This window comes from Lepisosteus platostomus, chromosome 13, assembly GCF_059453375.1.
Source record: "Lepisosteus platostomus isolate fLepPlt1 chromosome 13, fLepPlt1.hap1, whole genome shotgun sequence".
NCBI classification, from domain to species: Eukaryota; Metazoa; Chordata; class Actinopteri; order Semionotiformes; family Lepisosteidae; genus Lepisosteus; species Lepisosteus platostomus.
In genome coordinates, this window is record NC_142623.1 from 24055324 (window position 1) to 24074852 (window position 19529).

Genomic DNA, 19529 nt, shown 5'->3' on the forward strand with positions numbered 1-19529 from the left:
TGGGGCAGTAACAGCACACTTTTCAAAACGTGTTTTTCAGCCCGAAATAAACGCGTTTTTTCAGACAACTGAATCCCCATGTAACAGCAAGGCTCAGAGGAGCCCACACACTCAGCTCTTAACCCCAGTATGCAGAAAGGGTCAAAACGTGTTTTTCAGCAGAAATAAACATGTTTCTGCAAGTTTGGTCAACCCCATGTAAGTTATGGGGCAGTAACAGAACACTTTTCATAACGTGTTTTTCAGCCCGAAATAAACGCGTTTTTTCAGACAACTGAATCCCCATGCAACAGCAAGGCTCAGAAGAGCCCACACACTCAGCTCTTAACCCCAGTGTGCAGAAAGAGTCAAAACGTGTTTTTCAGCAGAAATAGACATGTTTCTGCAAGTTTGGTCAACCCCATGTAAGTTATGGGGCAGTAACAGCACACTTTTCAAAACGTGTTTTTCAGCCCGAAATAAACGCGTTTTTTCAGACAACTGAATCCCCATGTAACAGCAAGGCTCAGAAGAGCCCACACACTCAGCTCTTAACCCCAGTGTGCAGAAAGGGTCAAAACGTGTTTTTCAGCAGAAATAAACATGTTTCTGCAAGTTTGGTCAACCCCATGTAAGTTATGGGACAGTAACAGAACACTTTTCAAAACGTGTTTTTCAGCCCGAAATAAACGCGTTTTTTCAGACAACTGAATCCCCATGTAACAGCAAGGCTCAGAGGAGCCCACACACTCAGCTCTTAACCCCAGTGTGCAGAAAGAGTCAAAACGTGTTTTTCAGCAGAAATAAACATGTTTCTGCAAGTTTGGTCAACCCCATGTAAGTTATGGGGCAGTAACAGAACACTTTTCAAAACGTGTTTTTCAGCCCGAAATAAACGCGTTTTTTCAGACAACTGAATCCCCATGTAACAGCAAGGCTCAGAGGAGCCCACACACTCAGCTCTTAACCCCAGTGTGCAGAAAGGGTCAAAACGTGTTCTTCAGCAGAAATAAACATGTTTCTGCAAGTTTGGTCAACCCCATGTAAGTTATGGGGCAGTAACAGAACACTTTTCAAAACGTGTTTTTCAGCCCGAAATAAACGCGTTTTTTCAGACAACTGAATCCCCATGTAACAGCAAGGCTCAGAGGAGCCCACACACTCAGCTCTTAACCCCAGTGTGCAGAAAGGGTCAAAACGTGTTTTTCAGCAGAAATAAACATGTTTCTGCAAGTTTGGTCAACCCCATGTAAGTTATGGGGCAGTAACAGAACACTTTTCAAAACGTGTTTTTCAGCCCGAAATAAACGTGTTTTTTCAGACAACTGAATCCCTAAGCAACAGCAAGGCTCAGAAGAGCCCACACACTCAGCTCTTAACCCCAGTGTGCAGAAAGAGTCAAAACGTGTTTTTCAGCAGAAATAAACATGTTTCTGCAAGTTTGGTCAACCCCATGTAAGTTATGGGACAGTAACAGAACACTTTTCAAAATGTGTTTTTCAGCCCGAAATAAACGCGTTTTTTTAGACAACTGAATCCCCATGTAACAGCAAGGCTCAGAAGAGCCCACACACTCAGCTCTTAACCCCAGTGTGCAGAAAGGGTAAAAACGTGTTTTTCAGCAGAAATAAACATGTTTCTGCAAGTTTGGTCAACCCCATGTAAGTTATGGGGCAGTAACAGAACACTTTTCAAAACGTGTTTTTCAGCCCGAAATAAACGCGTTTTTTCAGACAACTGAATCCCCATGTAACAGCAAGGCTCAGAAGAGCCCACACACTCAGCTCTTAACCCCAGTGTGCAGAAAGGGTCAAAACGTGTTTTTCAGCAGAAATAAACATGTTTCTGCAAGTTTGGTCAACCCCATGTAAGTTATGGGGCAGTAACAGAACACTTTTCAAAACGTGTTTTTCAGCCCGAAATAAACGCGTTTTTTCAGACAACTGAATCCCCATGCAACAGCAAGGCTCAGAAGAGCCCACACACTCAGCTCTTAACCCCAGTGTGCAGAAAGAGTCAAAACGTGTTTTTCAGCAGAAATAGACATGTTTCTGCAAGTTTGGTCAACCCCATGTAAGTTATGGGGCAGTAACAGCACACTTTTCAAAACGTGTTTTTCAGCCCGAAATAAACGCGTTTTTTCAGACAACTGAATCCCCATGTAACAGCAAGGCTCAGAGGAGCCCACACACTCAGCTCTTAACCCCAGTGTGCAGAAAGGGTAAAAACGTGTTTTTCAGCAGAAATAAACATGTTTCTGCAAGTTTGGTCAACCCCATGTAAGTTATGGGGCAGTAACAGAACACTTTTCAAAACGTGTTTTTCAGCCCGAAATAAACGCGTTTTTTCAGACAACTGAATCCCCATGTAACAGCAAGGCTCAGAAGAGCCCACACACTCAGCTCTTAACCCCAGTGTGCAGAAAGGGTCAAAACGTGTTTTTCAGCAGAAATAAACATGTTTCTGCAAGTTTGGTCAACCCCATGTAAGTTATGGGGCAGTAACAGAACACTTTTCAAAACGTGTTTTTCAGCCCGAAATAAACGCGTTTTTTCAGACAACTGAATCCCCATGCAACAGCAAGGCTCAGAAGAGCCCACACACTCAGCTCTTAACCCCAGTGTGCAGAAAGAGTCAAAACGTGTTTTTCAGCAGAAATAAACATGTTTCTGCAAGTTTGGTCAACCCCATGTAAGTTATGGGGCAGTAACAGAACACTTTTCAAAACGTGTTTTTCAGCCCGAAATAAACGCGTTTTTTCAGACAACTGAATCCCCATGTAACAGCAAGGCTCAGAGGAGCCCACACACTCAGCTCTTAACCCCAGTGTGCAGAAAGAGTCAAAACTTGTTTTTCAGCAGAAATAGACATGTTTCTGCAAGTTTGGTCAACCCCATGTAAGTTATGGGGCAGTAACAGCACACTTTTCAAAACGTGTTTTTCAGCCCGAAATAAACGCTTTTTTTCAGACAACTGAATCCCCATGCAACAGCAAGGCTCAGAAGAGCCCACACACACAGCTCTTAACCCCAGTGTGCAGAAAGAGTCAAAACGTGTTTTTCAGCAGAAATAGACATGTTTCTGCAAGTTTGGTCAACCCCATGTAAGTTATGGGGCAGTAACAGCACACTTTTCAAAACGTGTTTTTCAGCCCGAAATAAACGCGTTTTTTCAGACAACTGAATCCCCATGTAACAGCAAGGCTCAGAAGAGCCCACACACTCAGCTCTTAACCCCAGTGTGCAGAAAGAGTCAAAACTTGTTTTTCAGCAGAAATAGACATGTTTCTGCAAGTTTGGTCAACCCCATGTAAGTTATGGGGCAGTAACAGCACACTTTTCAAAACGTGTTTTTCAGCCCGAAATAAACGCGTTTTTTCAGACAACTGAATCCCCATGTAACAGCAAGGCTCAGAGGAGCCCACACACTCAGCTCTTAACCCCAGTGTGCAGAAAGAGTCAAAACGTGTTTTTCAGCAGAAATAAACATGTTTCTGCAAGTTTGGTCAACCCCATGTAAGTTATGGGGCAGTAACAGAACACTTTTCAAAACGTGTTTTTCAGCCCGAAATAAACGCGTTTTTTTCAGACAACTGAATCCCCATGCAACAGCAAGGCTCAGAAGAGCCCACACACTCAGCTCTTAACCCCAGTGTGCAGAAAGAGTCAAAACGTGTTTTTCAGCAGAAATAGACATGTTTCTGCAAGTTTGGTCAACCCCATGTAAGTTATGGGGCAGTAACAGCACACTTTTCAAAACGTGTTTTTCAGCCCGAAATAAACACGTTTTTTCAGACAACTGAATCCCCATGTAACAGCAAGGCTCAGAAGAGCCCACACACTCAGCTCTTAACCCCAGTGTGCAGAAAGGGTCAAAACGTGTTTTTCAGCAGAAATAAACATGTTTCTGCAAGTTTGGTCAACCCCCTGTAAGTTATGGGACAGTAACAGAACACTTTTCAAAACGTGTTTTTCAGCCCGAAATAAACGCATTTTTTCAGACAACTGAATCCCCATGCAACAGCAAGGCTCAAAAGAGCCCACACACTCAGCTCTTAACCCCAGTGTGCAGAAAGAGTCAAAACGTGTTTTTCAGCAGAAATAGACATGTTTCTGCAAGTTTGGTCAACCCCATGTAAGTTATGGGGCAGTAACAGCACACTTTTCAAAACGTGTTTTTCAGCCCGAAATAAACGCGTTTTTTCAGACAACTGAATCCCCATGTAACAGCAAGGCTCAGAGGAGCCCACACACTCAGCTCTTAACCCCAGTATGCAGAAAGGGTCAAAACGTGTTTTTCAGCAGAAATAAACATGTTTCTGCAAGTTTGGTCAACCCCATGTAAGTTATGGGGCAGTAACAGAACACTTTTCAAAACGTGTTTTTCAGCCCGAAATAAACGCGTTTTTTCAGACAACTGAATCCCCATGCAACAGCAAGGCTCAGAAGAGCCCACACACTCAGCTCTTAACCCCAGTGTGCAGAAAGAGTCAAAACGTGTTTTTCAGCAGAAATAGACATGTTTCTGCAAGTTTGGTCAACCCCATGTAAGTTATGGGGCAGTAACAGCACACTTTTCAAAACGTGTTTTTCAGCCCGAAATAAACGCGTTTTTTCAGACAACTGAATCCCCATGTAACAGCAAGGCTCAGAAGAGCCCACACACTCAGCTCTTAACCCCAGTGTGCAGAAAGGGTCAAAACGTGTTTTTCAGCAGAAATAAACATGTTTCTGCAAGTTTGGTCAACCCCATGTAAGTTATGGGACAGTAACAGAACACTTTTCAAAACGTGTTTTTCAGCCCGAAATAAACGCGTTTTTTCAGACAACTGAATCCCCATGTAACAGCAAGGCTCAGAGGAGCCCACACACTCAGCTCTTAACCCCAGTGTGCAGAAAGAGTCAAAACGTGTTTTTCAGCAGAAATAAACATGTTTCTGCAAGTTTGGTCAACCCCATGTAAGTTATGGGGCAGTAACAGAACACTTTTCAAAACGTGTTTTTCAGCCCGAAATAAACGCGTTTTTTCAGACAACTGAATCCCCATGTAACAGCAAGGCTCAGAGGAGCCCACACACTCAGCTCTTAACCCCAGTGTGCAGAAAGGGTCAAAACGTGTTCTTCAGCAGAAATAAACATGTTTCTGCAAGTTTGGTCAACCCCATGTAAGTTATGGGGCAGTAACAGAACACTTTTCAAAACGTGTTTTTCAGCCCGAAATAAACGCGTTTTTTCAGACAACTGAATCCCCATGTAACAGCAAGGCTCAGAGGAGCCCACACACTCAGCTCTTAACCCCAGTGTGCAGAAAGGGTCAAAACGTGTTTTTCAGCAGAAATGAACATGTTTCTGCAAGTTTGGTCAACCCCATGTAAGTTATGGGACAGTAACAGAACACTTTTCAAAATGTGTTTTTCAGCCCGAAATAAACGCGTTTTTTCAGACAACTGAATCCCCATGTAACAGCAAGGCTCAGAGGAGCCCACACACTCAGCTCTTAACCCCAGTGTGCAGAAAGGGTCAAAACGTGTTTTTCAGCAGAAATAAACATGTTTCTGCAAGTTTGGTCAACCCCATGTAAGTTATGGGGCAGTAACAGAACACTTTTCAAAACGTGTTTTTCAGCCCGAAATAAACGCGTTTTTTCAGACAACTGAATCCCCATGTAACAGCAAGGCTCAGAGGAGCCCACACACTCAGATCTTAACCCCAGTGTGCAGAAAGGGTCAAAACGTGTTTTTCAGCAGAAATAGACATGTTTCTGCAAGTTTGGTCAACCCCATGTAAGTTATGGGGCAGTAACAGCACACTTTTCAAAACGTGTTTTTCAGCCCGAAATAAACGCGTTTTTTCAGACAACTGAATCCCCATGTAACAGCAAGGCTCAGAGGAGCCCACACACTCAGCTCTTAACCCCAGTGTGCAGAAAGGGTCAAAACGTGTTTTTCAGCAGAAATAAACATGTTTCTGCAAGTTTGGTCAACCCCATGTAAGTTATGGGGCAGTAACAGAACACTTTTCAAAACGTGTTTTTCAGCCCGAAATAAACGTGTTTTTTCAGACAACTGAATCCCTAAGCAACAGCAAGGCTCAGAAGAGCCCACACACTCAGCTCTTAACCCCAGTGTGCAGAAAGAGTCAAAACGTGTTTTTCAGCAGAAATAAACATGTTTCTGCAAGTTTGGTCAACCCCATGTAAGTTATGGGACAGTAACAGAACACTTTTCAAAATGTGTTTTTCAGCCCGAAATAAACGCGTTTTTTTAGACAACTGAATCCCCATGTAACAGCAAGGCTCAGAAGAGCCCACACACTCAGCTCTTAACCCCAGTGTGCAGAAAGGGTAAAAACGTGTTTTTCAGCAGAAATAAACATGTTTCTGCAAGTTTGGTCAACCCCATGTAAGTTATGGGGCAGTAACAGAACACTTTTCAAAACGTGTTTTTCAGCCCGAAATAAACGCGTTTTTTCAGACAACTGAATCCCCATGTAACAGCAAGGCTCAGAAGAGCCCACACACTCAGCTCTTAACCCCAGTGTGCAGAAAGGGTCAAAACGTGTTTTTCAGCAGAAATAAACATGTTTCTGCAAGTTTGGTCAACCCCATGTAAGTTATGGGGCAGTAACATCACACTTTTCAAAACGTGTTTTTCAGCCCGAAATAAACGCGTTTTTTCAGACAACTGAATCCCCATGTAACAGCAAGGCTCAGAGGAGCCCACACACTCAGCTCTTAACCCCAGTGTGCAGAAAGGGTAAAAACGTGTTTTTCAGCAGAAATAAACATGTTTCTGCAAGTTTGGTCAACCCCATGTAAGTTATGGGGCAGTAACAGAACACTTTTCAAAACGTGTTTTTCAGCCCGAAATAAACGCGTTTTTTCAGACAACTGAATCCCCATGTAACAGCAAGGCTCAGAAGACCCCACACACTCAGCTCTTAACCCCAGTGTGCAGAAAGGGTCAAAACGTGTTTTTCAGCAGAAATAAACATGTTTCTGCAAGTTTGGTCAACCCCATGTAAGTTATGGGGCAGTAACAGAACACTTTTCAAAACGTGTTTTTCAGCCCGAAATAAACGCGTTTTTTCAGACAACTGAATCCCCATGTAACAGCAAGGCTCAGAAGACCCCACACACTCAGCTCTTAACCCCAGTGTACAGAAAGGGTCAAAACGTGTTTTTCAGCAGAAATAAACATGTTTCTGCAAGTTTGGTCAACCCCATGTAAGTTATGGGGCAGTAACAGAACACTTTTCAAAACGTGTTTTTCAGCCCGAAATAAACGCGTTTTTTCAGACAACTGAATCCCCATGCAACAGCAAGGCTCAGAAGAGCCCACACACTCAGCTCTTAACCCCAGTGTGCAGAAAGAGTCAAAACGTGTTTTTCAGCAGAAATAAACATGTTTCTGCAAGTTTGGTCAACCCCATGTAAGTTATGGGGCAGTAACAGAACACTTTTCAAAACGTGTTTTTCAGCCCGAAATAAACGCGTTTTTTCAGACAACTGAATCCCCATGTAACAGCAAGGCTCAGAGGAGCCCACACACTCAGCTCTTAACCCCAGTGTGCAGAAAGAGTCAAAACGTGTTTTTCAGCAGAAATAAACATGTTTCTGCAAGTTTGGTCAACCCCATGTAAGTTATGGGGCAGTAACAGAACACTTTTCAAAACGTGTTTTTCAGCCCGAAATAAACGCTTTTTTTCAGACAACTGAATCCCCATGCAACAGCAAGGCTCAGAAGAGCCCACACACTCAGCTCTTAACCCCAGTGTGCAGAAAGAGTCAAAACGTGTTTTTCAGCAGAAATAGACATGTTTCTGCAAGTTTGGTCAACCCCATGTAAGTTAGGGGGCAGTAACAGCACACTTTTCAAAACGTGTTTTTCAGCCCGAAATAAACGCGTTTTTTCAGACAACTGAATCCCCATGTAACAGCAAGGCTCAGAAGAGCCCACACACTCAGCTCTTAACCCCAGTGTGCAGAAAGAGTCAAAACGTGTTTTTCAGCAGAAATAGACATGTTTCTGCAAGTTTGGTCAACCCCATGTAAGTTATGGGGCAGTAACAGCACACTTTTCAAAACGTGTTTTTCAGCCCGAAATAAACGCGTTTTTTCAGACAACTGAATCCCCATGTAACAGCAAGGCTCAGAGGAGCCCACACACTCAGCTCTTAACCCCAGTGTGCAGAAAGAGTCAAAACGTGTTTTTCAGCAGAAATAGACATGTTTCTGCAAGTTTGGTCAACCCCATGTAAGTTATGGGGCAGTAACAGCACACTTTTCAAAACGTGTTTTTCAGCCCGAAATAAACGCGTTTTTTCAGACAACTGAATCCCCATATAACAGCAAGGCTCAGAAGAGCCCACACACTCAGCTCTTAACCCCAGTGTGCAGAAAGGGTCAAAACGTGTTTTTCAGCAGAAATAAACATGTTTCTGCAAGTTTGGTCAACCCCATGTAAGTTATGGGACAGTAACAGAACACTTTTCAAAACGTGTTTTTCAGCCCGAAATAAACGCGTTTTTTCAGACAACTGAATCCCCATGCAACAGCAAGGCTCAGAAGAGCCCACACACTCAGCTCTTAACCCCAGTGTGCAGAAAGAGTCAAAACGTGTTTTTCAGCAGAAATAAACATGTTTCTGCAAGTTTGGTCAACCCCATGTAAGTTATGGGGCAGTAACAGAACACTTTTCAAAACGTGTTTTTCAGCCCGAAATAAACGCGTTTTTTCAGACAACTGAATCCCCATGTAACAGCAAGGCTCAGAGGAGCCCACACACTCAGCTCTTAACCCCAGTGTGCAGAAAGAGTCAAAACGTGTTTTTCAGCAGAAATAAACATGTTTCTGCAAGTTTGGTCAACCCCATGTAAGTTATGGGGCAGTAACAGAACACTTTTCAAAACGTGTTTTTCAGCCCGAATTAAACTCTTTTTTTCAGACAACTGAATCCCCATGCAACATCAAGGCTCAGAAGAGCCCACACACTCAGCTCTTAACCCCAGTGTGCAGAAAGAGTCAAAACGTGTTTTTCAGCAGAAATAGACATGTTTCTGCAAGTTTGGTCAACCCCATGTAAGTTATGGGGCAGTAACAGCACACTTTTCAAAACGTGTTTTTCAGCCCGAAATAAACGCGTTTTTTCAGACAACTGAATCCCCATGTAACAGCAAGGCTCAGAGGAGCCCACACACTCAGCTCTTAACCCCAGTGTGCAGAAAGGGTCAAAACGTGTTTTTCAGCAGAAATAAACATGTTTCTGCAAGTTTGGTCAACCCCATGTAAGTTATGGGGCAGTAACAGAACACTTTTCAAAACGTGTTTTTCAGCCCGAAATAAACGCGTTTTTTCAGACAACTGAATCCCCATGCAACAGCAAGGCTCAGAAGAGCCCACACACTCAGCTCTTAACCCCAGTGTGCAGAAAGAGTCAAAACGTGTTTTTCAGCAGAAATAGACATGTTTCTGCAAGTTTGGTCAACCCCATGTAAGTTATGGGGCAGTAACAGCACACTTTTCAAAACGTGTTTTTCAGCCCGAAATAAACGCGTTTTTTCAGACAACTGAATCCCCATGTAACAGCAAGGCTCAGAAGAGCCCACACACTCAGCTCTTAACCCCAGTGTGCAGAAAGGGTCAAAACGTGTTTTTCAGCAGAAATAAACATGTTTCTGCAAGTTTGGTCAACCCCATGTAAGTTATGGGACAGTAACAGAACACTTTTCAAAACGTGTTTTTCAGCCCGAAATAAACGCGTTTTTTCAGACAACTGAATCCCCATGTAACAGCAAGGCTCAGAGGAGCCCACACACTCAGCTCTTAACCCCAGTGTGCAGAAAGAGTCAAAACGTGTTTTTCAGCAGAAATAAACATGTTTCTGCAAGTTTGGTCAACCCCATGTAAGTTATGGGGCAGTAACAGAACACTTTTCAAAACGTGTTTTTCAGCCCGAAATAAACGCGTTTTTTCAGACAACTGAATCCCCATGTAACAGCAAGGCTCAGAGGAGCCCACACACTCAGCTCTTAACCCCAGTGTGCAGAAAGGGTCAAAACGTGTTCTTCAGCAGAAATAAACATGTTTCTGCAAGTTTGGTCAACCCCATGTAAGTTATGGGGCAGTAACAGAACACTTTTCAAAACGTGTTTTTCAGCCCGAAATAAACGCGTTTTTTCAGACAACTGAATCCCCATGTAACAGCAAGGCTCAGAGGAGCCCACACACTCAGCTCTTAACCCCAGTGTGCAGAAAGGGTCAAAACGTGTTTTTCAGCAGAAATGAACATGTTTCTGCAAGTTTGGTCAACCCCATGTAAGTTATGGGACAGTAACAGAACACTTTTCAAAATGTGTTTTTCAGCCCGAAATAAACGCGTTTTTTCAGACAACTGAATCCCCATGTAACAGCAAGGCTCAGAGGAGCCCACACACTCAGATCTTAACCCCAGTGTGCAGAAAGGGTCAAAACGTGTTTTTCAGCAGAAATAGACATGTTTCTGCAAGTTTGGTCAACCCCATGTAAGTTATGGGGCAGTAACAGCACACTTTTCAAAACGTGTTTTTCAGCCCGAAATAAACGCGTTTTTTCAGACAACTGAATCCCCATGTAACAGCAAGGCTCAGAGGAGCCCACACACTCAGCTCTTAACCCCAGTGTGCAGAAAGGGTCAAAACGTGTTTTTCAGCAGAAATAAACATGTTTCTGCAAGTTTGGTCAACCCCATGTAAGTTATGGGGCAGTAACAGAACACTTTTCAAAACGTGTTTTTCAGCCCGAAATAAACGTGTTTTTTCAGACAACTGAATCCCTAAGCAACAGCAAGGCTCAGAAGAGCCCACACACTCAGCTCTTAACCCCAGTGTGCAGAAAGAGTCAAAACGTGTTTTTCAGCAGAAATAAACATGTTTCTGCAAGTTTGGTCAACCCCATGTAAGTTATGGGACAGTAACAGAACACTTTTCAAAATGTGTTTTTCAGCCCGAAATAAACGCGTTTTTTTAGACAACTGAATCCCCATGTAACAGCAAGGCTCAGAAGAGCCCACACACTCAGCTCTTAACCCCAGTGTGCAGAAAGGGTAAAAACGTGTTTTTCAGCAGAAATAAACATGTTTCTGCAAGTTTGGTCAACCCCATGTAAGTTATGGGGCAGTAACAGAACACTTTTCAAAACGTGTTTTTCAGCCCGAAATAAACGCGTTTTTTCAGACAACTGAATCCCCATGTAACAGCAAGGCTCAGAAGAGCCCACACACTCAGCTCTTAACCCCAGTGTGCAGAAAGGGTCAAAACGTGTTTTTCAGCAGAAATAAACATGTTTCTGCAAGTTTGGTCAACCCCATGTAAGTTATGGGGCAGTAACATCACACTTTTCAAAACGTGTTTTTCAGCCCGAAATAAACGCGTTTTTTCAGACAACTGAATCCCCATGTAACAGCAAGGCTCAGAGGAGCCCACACACTCAGCTCTTAACCCCAGTGTGCAGAAAGGGTAAAAACGTGTTTTTCAGCAGAAATAAACATGTTTCTGCAAGTTTGGTCAACCCCATGTAAGTTATGGGGCAGTAACAGAACACTTTTCAAAACGTGTTTTTCAGCCCGAAATAAACGCGTTTTTTCAGACAACTGAATCCCCATGTAACAGCAAGGCTCAGAAGACCCCACACACTCAGCTCTTAACCCCAGTGTGCAGAAAGGGTCAAAACGTGTTTTTCAGCAGAAATAAACATGTTTCTGCAAGTTTGGTCAACCCCATGTAAGTTATGGGGCAGTAACAGAACACTTTTCAAAACGTGTTTTTCAGCCCGAAATAAACGCGTTTTTTCAGACAACTGAATCCCCATGTAACAGCAAGGCTCAGAAGACCCCACACACTCAGCTCTTAACCCCAGTGTACAGAAAGGGTCAAAACGTGTTTTTCAGCAGAAATAAACATGTTTCTGCAAGTTTGGTCAACCCCATGTAAGTTATGGGGCAGTAACAGAACACTTTTCAAAACGTGTTTTTCAGCCCGAAATAAACGCGTTTTTTCAGACAACTGAATCCCCATGCAACAGCAAGGCTCAGAAGAGCCCACACACTCAGCTCTTAACCCCAGTGTGCAGAAAGAGTCAAAACGTGTTTTTCAGCAGAAATAAACATGTTTCTGCAAGTTTGGTCAACCCCATGTAAGTTATGGGGCAGTAACAGAACACTTTTCAAAACGTGTTTTTCAGCCCGAAATAAACGCGTTTTTTCAGACAACTGAATCCCCATGTAACAGCAAGGCTCAGAGGAGCCCACACACTCAGCTCTTAACCCCAGTGTGCAGAAAGAGTCAAAACGTGTTTTTCAGCAGAAATAAACATGTTTCTGCAAGTTTGGTCAACCCCATGTAAGTTATGGGGCAGTAACAGAACACTTTTCAAAACGTGTTTTTCAGCCCGAAATAAACGCTTTTTTTCAGACAACTGAATCCCCATGCAACAGCAAGGCTCAGAAGAGCCCACACACTCAGCTCTTAACCCCAGTGTGCAGAAAGAGTCAAAACGTGTTTTTCAGCAGAAATAGACATGTTTCTGCAAGTTTGGTCAACCCCATGTAAGTTAGGGGGCAGTAACAGCACACTTTTCAAAACGTGTTTTTCAGCCCGAAATAAACGCGTTTTTTCAGACAACTGAATCCCCATGTAACAGCAAGGCTCAGAAGAGCCCACACACTCAGCTCTTAACCCCAGTGTGCAGAAAGAGTCAAAACGTGTTTTTCAGCAGAAATAGACATGTTTCTGCAAGTTTGGTCAACCCCATGTAAGTTATGGGGCAGTAACAGCACACTTTTCAAAACGTGTTTTTCAGCCCGAAATAAACGCGTTTTTTCAGACAACTGAATCCCCATGTAACAGCAAGGCTCAGAGGAGCCCACACACTCAGCTCTTAACCCCAGTGTGCAGAAAGAGTCAAAACGTGTTTTTCAGCAGAAATAGACATGTTTCTGCAAGTTTGGTCAACCCCATGTAAGTTATGGGGCAGTAACAGCACACTTTTCAAAACGTGTTTTTCAGCCCGAAATAAACGCGTTTTTTCAGACAACTGAATCCCCATATAACAGCAAGGCTCAGAAGAGCCCACACACTCAGCTCTTAACCCCAGTGTGCAGAAAGGGTCAAAACGTGTTTTTCAGCAGAAATAAACATGTTTCTGCAAGTTTGGTCAACCCCATGTAAGTTATGGGACAGTAACAGAACACTTTTCAAAACGTGTTTTTCAGCCCGAAATAAACGCGTTTTTTCAGACAACTGAATCCCCATGCAACAGCAAGGCTCAGAAGAGCCCACACACTCAGCTCTTAACCCCAGTGTGCAGAAAGAGTCAAAACGTGTTTTTCAGCAGAAATAAACATGTTTCTGCAAGTTTGGTCAACCCCATGTAAGTTATGGGGCAGTAACAGAACACTTTTCAAAACGTGTTTTTCAGCCCGAAATAAACGCGTTTTTTCAGACAACTGAATCCCCATGTAACAGCAAGGCTCAGAGGAGCCCACACACTCAGCTCTTAACCCCAGTGTGCAGAAAGAGTCAAAACGTGTTTTTCAGCAGAAATAAACATGTTTCTGCAAGTTTGGTCAACCCCATGTAAGTTATGGGGCAGTAACAGAACACTTTTCAAAACGTGTTTTTCAGCCCGAATTAAACTCTTTTTTTCAGACAACTGAATCCCCATGCAACATCAAGGCTCAGAAGAGCCCACACACTCAGCTCTTAACCCCAGTGTGCAGAAAGAGTCAAAACGTGTTTTTCAGCAGAAATAGACATGTTTCTGCAAGTTTGGTCAACCCCATGTAAGTTATGGGGCAGTAACAGCACACTTTTCAAAACGTGTTTTTCAGCCCGAAATAAACGCGTTTTTTCAGACAACTGAATCCCCATGTAACAGCAAGGCTCAGAGGAGCCCACACACTCAGCTCTTAACCCCAGTGTGCAGAAAGGGTCAAAACGTGTTTTTCAGCAGAAATAAACATGTTTCTGCAAGTTTGGTCAACCCCATGTAAGTTATGGGGCAGTAACAGAACACTTTTCAAAACGTGTTTTTCAGCCCGAAATAAACGCGTTTTTTCAGACAACTGAATCCCCATGCAACAGCAAGGCTCAGAAGAGCCCACACACTCAGCTCTTAACCCCAGTGTGCAGAAAGAGTCAAAACGTGTTTTTCAGCAGAAATAGACATGTTTCTGCAAGTTTGGTCAACCCCATGTAAGTTATGGGGCAGTAACAGCACACTTTTCAAAACGTGTTTTTCAGCCCGAAATAAACGCGTTTTTTCAGACAACTGAATCCCCATGTAACAGCAAGGCTCAGAAGAGCCCACACACTCAGCTCTTAACCCCAGTGTGCAGAAAGGGTCAAAACGTGTTTTTCAGCAGAAATAAACATGTTTCTGCAAGTTTGGTCAACCCCATGTAAGTTATGGGACAGTAACAGAACACTTTTCAAAACGTGTTTTTCAGCCCGAAATAAACACGTTTTTTCAGACAACTGAATCCCCATGCAACAGCAAGGCTCAAAAGAGCCCACACACTCAGCTCTTAACCCCAGTGTGCAGAAAGAGTCAAAACGTGTTTTTCAGCAGAAATAAACATGTTTCTGCAAGTTTGGTCAACCCCATGTAAGTTATGGGGCAGTAACAGAACACTTTTCAAAACGTGTTTTTCAGCCCGAAATAAACGCGTTTTTTCAGACAACTGAATCCCCATGCAACAGCAAGGCTCAGAAGAGCCCACACACTCAGCTCTTAACCCCAGTGTGCAGAAAGAGTCAAAACGTGTTTTTCAGCAGAAATATACATGTTTCTGCAAGTTTGGTCAACCCCATGTAAGTTATGGGGCAGTAACAGCACACTTTTCAAAACGTGTTTTTCAGCCCGAAATAAACGCGTTTTTTCAGACAACTGAATCCCCATGTAACAGCAAGGCTCAGAGGAGCCCACACACTCAGCTCTTAACCCCAGTGTGCAGAAAGGGTCAAAACGTGTTTTTCAGCAGAAATAGACATGTTTCTGCAAGTTTGGTCAACCCCATGTAAGTTATGGGGCAGTAACAGCACACTTTTCAAAACGTGTTTTTCAGCCCGAAATAAACGCGTTTTTTCAGACAACTGAATCCCCATGTAACAGCAAGGCTCAGAGGAGCCCACACACTCAGCTCTTAACCCCAGTGTGCAGAAAGGGTCACAACGTGTTTTTCAGCAGAAATAAACATGTTTCTGCAAGTTTGGTCAACCCCATGTAAGTTATGGGGCAGTAACAGAACACTTTTCAAAACGTTTTTTTCAGCCCGAAATAAACGCGTTTTTTCAGACAACTGAATCCCCATGCAACAGCAAGGCTCAGAAGAGCCCACACACTCAGCTCTTAACCCCAGTGTGCAGAAAGAGTCAAAACGTGTTTTTCAGCAGAAATAAACATGTTTCTGCAAGTTTGGTCAACCCCATGTAAGTTATGGGGCAGTAACAGCACACTTTTCAAAACGTGTTTTTCAGCCCGAAATAAACGCGTTTTTTCAGACAACTGAATCCCCATGTAACAGCAAGGCTCAGAAGAGCCCACACACTCAGCTCTTAACCCCAGTGTGCAGAAAGGGTCAAAACGTGTTTTTCAGCAGAAATAAACATGTTTCTGCAAGTTTGGTCAACCCCATGTAAGTTATGGGACAGTAACAGAACACTTTTCAAAACGTGTTTTTCAGCCCGAAATAAACGCGTTTTTTCAGACAACTGAATCCCCATGCAACAGCAAGGCTCAGAAGAGCCCACACACTCAGCTCTTAACCCCAGTGTGCAGAAAGAGTCAAAACGTGTTTTTCAGCAGAAATAAACATGTTTCTGCAAGTTTGGTCAACCCCATGTAAGTTATGGGGCAGTAACAAAACACTTTTCAAAACGTGTTTTTCAGCCCGAAATAAACGCGTTTTTTCAGACAACTGAATCCCCATGCAACAGCAAGGCTCAGAAGAGCCCACACACTCAGCTCTTAACCCCAGTGTGCAGAAAGAGTCAAAACGTGTTTTTCAGCAGAAATATACATGTTTCTGCAAGTTTGGTCAACCCCATGTAAGTTATGGGGCAGTAACAGCACACTTTTCAAAACGTGTTTTTCAGCCCGAAATAAACGCGTTTTTTCAGACAACTGAATCCCCATGTAACAGCAAGGCTCAGAGGAGCCCACACACTCAGCTCTTAACCCCAGTGTGCAGAAAGGGTAAAAACGTGTTTTTCAGCAGAAATAAACATGTTTCTGCAAGTTTGGTCAACCCCATGTAAGTTATGGGGCAGTAACAGAACACTTTTCAAAACGTGTTTTTCAGCCCGAAATAAACGCGTTTTTTCAGACAACTGAATCCCCATGTAACAGCAAGGCTCAGAAGAGCCCACACACTCAGCTCTTAACCCCAGTGTGCAGAAAGGGTCAAAACGTGTTTTTCAGCAGAAATAAACATGTTTCTGCAAGTTTGGTCAACCCCATGTAAGTTATGGGGCAGTAACAGCACACTTTTCAAAACGTGTTTTTCAGCCCGAAATAAACGCGTTTTTTCAGACAACTGAATCCCCATGCAACAGCAAGGCTCAGAAGAGCCCACACACTCAGCTCTTAACCCCAGTGTGCAGAAAGAGTCAAAACGTGTTTTTCAGCAGAAATAAACATGTTTCTGCAAGTTTGGTCAACCCCATGTAAGTTATGGGGCAGTAACAGAACACTTTTCATAACGTGTTTTTCAGCCCGAAATAAACGCGTTTTTTCAGACAACTGAATCCCCATGCAACAGCAAGGCTCAGAAGAGCCCACACACTCAGCTCTTAACCCCAGTGTGCAGAAAGAGTCAAAACGTGTTTTTCAGCAGAAATAGACATGTTTCTGCAAGTTTGGTCAACCCCATGTAAGTTATGGGGCAGTAACAGCACACTTTTCAAAACGTGTTTTTCAGCCCGAAATAAACGCGTTTTTTCAGACAACTGAATCCCCATGTAACAGCAAGGCTCAGAAGAGCCCACACACTCAGCTCTTAACCCCAGTGTGCAGAAAGGGTCAAAACGTGTTTTTCAGCAGAAATAAACATGTTTCTGTAAGTTTGGTCAACCCCATGTAAGTTATGGGGCAGTAACAGCACACTTTTCAAAACGTGTTTTTCAGCCCGAAATAAACGCGTTTTTTCAGACAACTGAATCCCCATGTAACAGCAAGGCTCAGAGGAGCCCACACACTCAGCTCTTAACCCCAGTGTGCAGAAAGGGTCAAAACGTGTTTATCAGCAGAAATAAACATGTTTCTGCAAGTTTGGTCAACCCCATGTAAGTTATGGGACAGTAACAGAACACTTTTCAAAACGTGTTTTTCAGCCCGAAATAAACGCGTTTTTTCAGACAACTGAATCCCCATGTAACAGCAAGGCTCAGAGGAGCCCACACACTCAGCTCTTAACCCCAGTGTGCAGAAAGGGTCAAAACGTGTTTTTCAGCAGAAATAAACATGTTTCTGCAAGTTTGGTCAACCCCATGTAAGTTATGGGGCAGTAACAGAACACTTTTCAAAACGTGTTTTTCAGCCCGAAATAAACGCGTTTTTTCAGACAACTGAATCCCCATGTAACAGCAAGGCTCAGAGGAGCCCACACACTCAGCTCTTAACCCCAGTGTGCAGAAAGGGTCAAAACGTGTTTTTCAGCAGAAATAAACATGTTTCTGCAAGTTTGGTCAACCCCATGTAAGTTATGGGACAGTAACAGAACACTTTTCAAAACGTGTTTTTCAGCCCGAAATAAACGCGTTTTTTCAGACAACTGAATCCCCATGTAAAAGCAAGGCTCAGAGGAGCCCACACACTCAGCTCTTAACCCCAGTGTGCAGAAAGGGTCAAAACGTGTTTTTCAGCAGAAATAAACATGTTTCTGCAAGTTTGGTCAACCCCATGTAAGTTATGGGGCAGTAACAGAACACTTTTCAAAACGTGTTTTTCAGCCCGAAATAAACGCGTTTTTTCAGACAACTGAATCCCCATGTAACAGCAAGGCTCAGAGGAGCCCACACACTCAGATCTTAACCCCAGTGTGCAGAAAGGGTCAAAACGTGTTTTTCAGCAGAAATAGACATGTTTCTACAAGTTTGGTCAACCCCATGTAAGTTATGGGGCAGTAACAGCACACTTTTCAAAACGTGTTTTTCAGCCCGAAATAAACGCGTTTTTTCAGACAACTGAATCCCCATGTAACAGCAAGGCTCAGAGGAGCCCACACACTCAGCTCTTAACCCCAGTGTGCAGAAAGAGTCAAAACGTGTTTTTCAGCAGAAATAAACATGTTTCTGCAAGTTTGGTCAACCCCATGTAAGTTATGGGGCAGTAACAGAACACTTTTCAAAACGTGTTTTTCAGCCCGAAATAAACGCGTTTTTTCAGACAACTGAATCCCCATGCAACAGCAAGGCTCAGAAGAGCCCACACACTCAGCTCTTAACCCCAGTGTGCAGAAAGAGTCAAAACGTGTTTTTCAGCAGAAATAGACATGTTTCTGCAAGTTTGGTCAACCCCATGTAAGTTATGGGGCAGTAATAGCACACTTTTCAAAACATGTTTTTCAGCCCGAAATAAACGCGTTTTTTCAGACAACTGAATCCCCATGTAACAGCAAGGCTCAGAGGAGCCCACACACTCAGCTCTTAACCCCAGTGTGCAGAAAGGGTCAAAACGTGTTTTTCAGCAGAAATAAACATGTTTCTGCAAGTTTGGTCAACCCCATGTAAGTTATGGGGCAGTAACAGAACACTTTTCAAAACGTGTTTTTCAGCCCGAAATAAACGCGTTTTTTCAGACAACTGAATCCCCATGCAACAGCAAGGCTCAGAAGAGCCCACACACTCAGCTCTTAACCCCAGTGTGCAGAAAGAGTCAAAACGTGTTTTTCAGCAGAAATAGACATGTTTCTGCAAGTTGGTCAACCCCATGTAAGTTATGGGGCAGTAACAGCACACTTTTCAAAACGTGTTTTTCAGCCCGAAATAAACGCGTTTTTTCAGACAACTGAATCCCCATGTAACAGCAAGGCTCAGAAGAGCCCACACACTCAGCTCTTAACCCCAGTGTGCAGAAAGGGTCAAAACGTGTTTTTCAGCAGAAATAAACATGTTTCTGCAAGTTTGGTCAACCCCATGTAAGTTATGGGACAGTAACAGAACACTTTTCAAAACGTGTTTTTCAGCCCGAAATAAACGCGTTTTTTCAGACAACTGAATCCCCATGCAACAGCAAGGCTCAGAAGAGCCCACACACTCAGCTCTTAACCCCAGTGTGCAGAAAGAGTCAAAACGTGTTTTTCAGCAGAAATAAACATGTTTCTGCAAGTTTGGTCAACCCCATGTAAGTTATGGGGCAGTAACAAAACACTTTTCAAAACGTGTTTTTCAGCCCGAAATAAACGCGTTTTTTCAGGCAACTGAATCCCCATGCAACAGCAAGGCTCAGAAGAGCCCACACACTCAGCTCTTAACCCCAGTGTGCAGAAAGGGTCAAAACGTGTTTTTCAGCAGAAA